The sequence below is a fragment of the Triticum aestivum genome, chromosome 7D (assembly GCF_018294505.1).
Source record: "Triticum aestivum cultivar Chinese Spring chromosome 7D, IWGSC CS RefSeq v2.1, whole genome shotgun sequence".
Lineage (NCBI taxonomy): Eukaryota > Viridiplantae > Streptophyta > Magnoliopsida > Poales > Poaceae > Triticum > Triticum aestivum.
The window spans coordinates 623,451,782-623,457,642 of record NC_057814.1 but is presented as its reverse complement, the minus strand read 5'-3'; the positions used below and the strand labels follow the sequence as shown (position 1 = coordinate 623,457,642).

General features: G+C 43.8%; 1 pseudogene; it reads left to right on the top strand.

Annotated features, from left to right (window-relative positions):
• The first annotated feature begins 2,820 nt into the window (after window positions 1–2,820).
• Window positions 2,821–5,474, top strand: LOC123170416 (BURP domain-containing protein 12-like; annotated as a pseudogene).
• The last annotated feature ends 387 nt before the right edge of the window (window positions 5,475–5,861 follow it).

Here is a 5,861-nt window from a genome sequence, read left to right as displayed (position 1 = left end):
TCAGGGGCGCGCCCACTCCCCTGGGGCGCGCCCCCTGCCTCGTGGCCTCCTTGGGCATCGTCTCGCGTTGATTCTTCTTCCAAAAAATCACATATATTCCAAAAAAAATCTCCGTAAGTTTTTTATCCCGTTTAGACTCCGTTTGATATGGATTTTCTGCAAAACAAAAACATGCAACAAACAGGAATTGGCACTGGGCACTGGATCAATATGTTAGTCCCAAAAATAGAATAAAAAGTTGCCAAAAGTATATGAAAGTTGTATAATATTGGCATGGAATAATCAAAAATTATAGATACGATGGAGACGTATCATGGATGATCACTCTCCTCTTTCAAGCCCCTTCAGAAGGACAAACGGCCGAGAGCTTGGAGTCAGAGGGACATAGTAAGGCTCAGAATAGACGAGAGTCGTGGGTCTCCAGAAATGGACACACTCCAAGTACCCCATGCCCCGGGAACTTCTCTCGATGACTCTCCCATAGGACGTATGTCGCGCTCCCACGAGGCAGCTGAACCTAACATCACTGCATCACTTTGTTGAGTGTACGGAGACCTTCTACATAAGGTTGTCGTACACACCATAACAAATTTCTAATCATGCTACTAAGGATACCCCATAGTTGAAAGTTGATCTTGAATGTAAACAATGTTATAGCTATCCTATCATGAGTAGCATTTGATAACCCATAGTAACCATCCGATATGAAAGTCCTACGATATTCTCATGGTCTAACATGAGTATACACTAACATATTATGTTAAGACAACAAAGTTGATGATGAATCTCGTGGTATACCACAATTTGAGTCTATCCAACACTATTGTTCCGCCAACAATATGTTTGCATTATTGCCGACATCCTTGTTACTTTAACACTGCCCATGATCAAGAAAACAGGATCATCAACATTAAATGAGCTAAGCTTAGAGGCAAGCCTAAGGATCTATTTGGCGTTTATTATTCCTCACATGCAAATGACTTTTTCCTTGGAATCTCATTTATATGCAGACTTGAGAACCATTGCACAGAACAGAAATGTAATGGTTAATTATGAATACGGAAATACATGATAACATTTACTATTGCTTCTGAGGCATATTTCCGACAGCTGTTGTGTCAGTAATGACATGATTTGGCCAGCCAGTGCTTTTTGGCTCTTTAGTAGTGAACATAATATTATTGAAGTTGATGCAAGGCAACCTGGTCAAAGTCATCAACGTGCAAAGACATAATATAGAAAACAATTTGAGAACCAGTAAAAAAGATACCCACGACTAAGTCGACCTTTTCCACGACAACACCTTCAACGAGGGAGAACACACTTGCACCAAGGCCATGGCATCCTGCCAAAGATGAACTGGATAAAAATTTTCATCCTCAATATCATTACATCAAGGCTAGAGCATGGACACATAGACAATGCCTTTACCAAGGTAATGATAGAAGTTCATGGCTACTGGCTCTGACCAAGAAAGGTCGAAATGCGGATTTTCATCTCGGATATGACATGGTGTTCCTGTCACCATCTTGACGGAGGTGCACCATATAGCACTGCAAAAGCAACCACGGTATCCTCCGGGGATAGCCACGAATGGCCTTCATTGGAACCCTTCGACATTGGTAGACCTCTAATAAATTCACCTCTTGCTTTAGAGCCCCCGTCCGACCAACTCCAAACATGAATGCCCCTTTGCCGCCACTGGTGACAATCAAAGGGATTAGCGCTGGTAGAAGTTTGGGCAGGAAATCTCCCTCCTACTACCAGCACCACGACCACTAGGAAGCCATCAAACCCGCGTCACACCAAAGGCCGCACCCACCAGACGACAAATCTATCATGCCCTGAGTCATGCAACCAACTATACCGAACCAATCGATATTGGTAGCCACACACATGATCGTCGAACCTCCAATCTAGCCTGACACACGTCTGCCGAACAAGATGCTACATTTCACAGTGAAAGTTGAGTCTGACGCAGTGGAAGAGACCGCATTGATCCGCAAGGGTGATCGTAGAGCCTTGATGTCATACATCACCCGCCAACCCGTGCCTAGGAACTTTTGACAGCCGCCCAGAAGCAAGGACCTCGCTGGCACCGACCAAGCGGGCTTTGTCTGACAGACACTGGCGGCAGCAAGGGGAAGAGGCATGAACTAGAGGACGCTGGTGGCGGCAGCATGGAGGCACCTCCCGAGTCGCCCAAGGGCGACACAGGGGCATAGTGTTTTTTCCTGATAATTTGATCCAGATATCTTGTCCCCCGGGTCCGTGGGGCCAGCTTGTACCACTCAAGCTCTGGAATTATGCTTGTTTTACCCCGGTTCAAAAAATGCAAGTTTTTTATCCCGATAAAATGTTAACAAACAATTATTATATAAACATCCAGAATAGTACATTAGGAACAGTGGACTGCAACATGCAGTAAAAAAAGAAACACGAGAAACGCGTGGTGTAGTTTTCAAGTATAAGAGCTCATGTGAGTGGTTGGGTGGTCACTGGTCAGATTGATACGCTGGCATTTGATTCATATCTGTAGGCCAGCTTATACCTTTCATGAATTTTAAATTCAGCTATTCATGTACTTGTGTGGCAATAATTTGTGCAACTAGCTACCGCATCACGACTATAAATAGGTCACGTGATGTACGTACTTGTTAAGCAATAATTTCTGCAAATAACAACCGCATCTGGACTATAAATAGGGCATCCGATGAACTGATTTGAGTCACCATTCCTACCCGCACTGCCACACATAGCAACCCACGAATATGGATTTGTTTCTGCCACTCGTCTCATTGATTTTGGTGAGTGCATACATACACCACTCGTCTCATTGATTTTGGTGCGTGCATCACATCGACGTACGAATGGCCGTCCCTATATATGTAGTAAGTGCGGATTTGTAAGTCGAGCGTAATGACAATCATACTGTTATTTGTTATGTTGCATGCAGATTGCCGGAGGACAAGGTAAGCAGCATGCTAGTTTTGCCGATGCGGCCAAGATGACGCTGACAAACATGCAGACACAGACGGCATATTGGGAGGCCGCGCTTCCAGGAATTCCCAATTCCCCCGGCAATCAGCGACCTGTTAGCCCAACCAAAAGGTCTCTCTCTCTCTCTTCATCGTTTTTGATAATTAACGTATACGTAATTTTGAGTGTTTTGGAGCTCACACTGTGTACTGTAAACTAAACCAAAGCAATGGTTGGACAATAATAGTTGAGGAGGAATTAATGTGTCTAGATGCAGGAAAATAAAATATTTGGTCTAAATGTATCCTTTTATCACATGGATATATATGATCAGCGTCTGTGCGTACTAGAAACACGATTTTGGTTAGTTTCATTTCTGTTTTGAGTCGTGTCTGTTGATATGCATACGACATATGTGCATTCAGCGCATTTTCTTGAGATGATGTTATAATTAGTCCCAGTAACATCTAGTTTATTACAGGGCAGCAAAAAATTGGACCAAACTATGAAAGAGTCAACTCAGAAGGTGGTCACAGGGACAACCATGTTCATATCATATCACAGGTTAAAGATGATTTAAAAGAGGCCCATGGTTCTCATGGTGAAGAAAGTAGAAAGAAGGTCATGATGACACATGAGCCAAAAATCGGTAAGGATCTGAAGAGACAACCATTGTCACATGGGTTACAAGCTAATAATTATGTAGAAGAAAAAAATGATGCGCATAGAGCAAAAATCGCAGAAAATCTGAAGGAAATATCAGTGCCATATGGTTCAGAAAGTGACAACAATTTTAAGAAAGTTTCATTAAATTTGAAGAAGATCCTTGCAGCATATACAACACTGAAAGATGAAAACCTTATGGAAATATCAGTGTCATATGGATCAAAAGTTAGAGAAGCCCACGAAAAAGTTTCAGGGTCATATAGGTTAGAAGGTGAAAATAATTTAAAAGAAATATCTCTGTCTTATGGTATAAATAGCGATGATACTCCAAAGGAAGAATTGGCACATGAAGAAAATGTAAAGAAAATCTCAGTGTCATATGGGTTAGAAGGTTCAAAGAGTTTAAAGAAAGTTCCACTAAATTTAAAGAAGATCCTTGCAGCCTACACACCTTGGAAAGATGAAAATCTAAAGGAAATATCTGTGTCATATGGATCAAAAGGCCAAGAGAATTCAAAGGAAGCATCAGGAATATCTGGGTTAAAAGGTGAAAAGGATTTAAAAGAAATCTCAGTGTCTTATGGTGTAGATGGCCAAGAAAACCTAAAGGAAATATCTGTGACATACGGATCAAAAGACCAACAAATTCTGAAGGAACCGTCAGGGTCATATGTTTTAAGAGGTGAAAAGGATTTAAAAGAGATCTCAGTGTCTTATGGGACAGACGGCCATGAAAATCTGAAGGAAATATCCGTAACATATGGATCAAAGGACCAAAAAATTGGCAAGGAAGCATTTGGATCCTATGGGTTAAAAGGTGAAAGGGATTTGAAAGAAATCTCAGTGTTTTATGGTGTAGACGGCCAGGAGGTTCCAAAGGGAGGCTCCACATCACACGAAGAAAATTCAAAGGAAGTCACTCTGTCATATGGGTCAGTCGAAGAGAAAGATGAACAACCCGACGTTCTGAATCAAGGTGAAGATCATGTTCTACAAGGAAGTATAGTTAATTATTTTATTACTCTACATACAAACCCTCAATCGATTTTTTTGCTATTGTACCTGTTGCAGTAAAAGGAGAGGGGAGCCACCATGTTCACGCTCACAGTTACAAGAACAAGAAAGAGGCTGATGTCTTTTTCTTCCACGACACGTTGAGGCCAGGGTCCATGATCACTCCGACCATCCCGCCGACCACCTCCATGCCGGCGCTTCTCTCCGGCAACGTCGCCGACTCCATCCCATTCACCACCGAGCACCTCTCCGACATCATCACGATGTTCGCGCCGGCGTCACTCACGATGACCAGAGAGATACGGTGGACGCTGGACACCTGCGAGCACCCACGGACGCTCCCCGGCCAGAAAGCAGGCTGCGCCACCTCCCTCGAGTCCCTCGCCGAGCTGCCGGCGTCCCTGCTTGGGAGGCGAAACGTCCGCGCGTTCTCCGCCGTGGATCTGCCCATGGATGCCGCGGGGACACCGGCGCTTAGGGGGAGGTACAACGTGACGGCTGCACGGAAGCTCTCCGGGTCATCATCTGAGGTCGTGACCTGCCATGACCTGACCTACCCCTACGCGGTGTACTACTGCCACACGTCCAGCCCTACGGCCGCGTACATGGTAACGCTGGCGAGCGTGGGCGAGGGTGCCTCGCCGGCGACGATGGAGGTCATGGCCGTGTGCCACCTCGACACGTCATTGTGGAGCCCGAAGAACCCGTTCTTTGAGCTGCACAAAGTTAGGCCAGGTGATGTGGCCGTGTGCCACTTCCTCACTAAGCTGAGCATCATCTGGGTGTCAGTCGACGGGCATGTCGACACACTGTAGAAGCGAACGTTCACGCCCACAAGTGTCTGTTTATGTGAGCTATGGCATGCATGTATCGAGATATGTGGTAACAAATAAGTGGGCGTTTGCCAATACCACTTGATAATCAAGAACCATGAGATATTAGTTTCTTATGTCTGATAAAATTTTGGTTGTACTACCTCCGTAAGGATTTACTGAGCCCTTTCGTATTTTGAGTCAAACTTTAATCATCTATAAACTACTAAAATATAAAATATATGTTATAAAAATTTATACTGTTTAATTTGTATTTGAAAAAGCTTTCCGACAATATAATTTTTGTGACATAAGTTTACATTTTGGTAGTTAAATTTCTAGATCAAGCTTTAGCTCAAAATAAGAGGGGCCTAATAAACCGTGACGGAG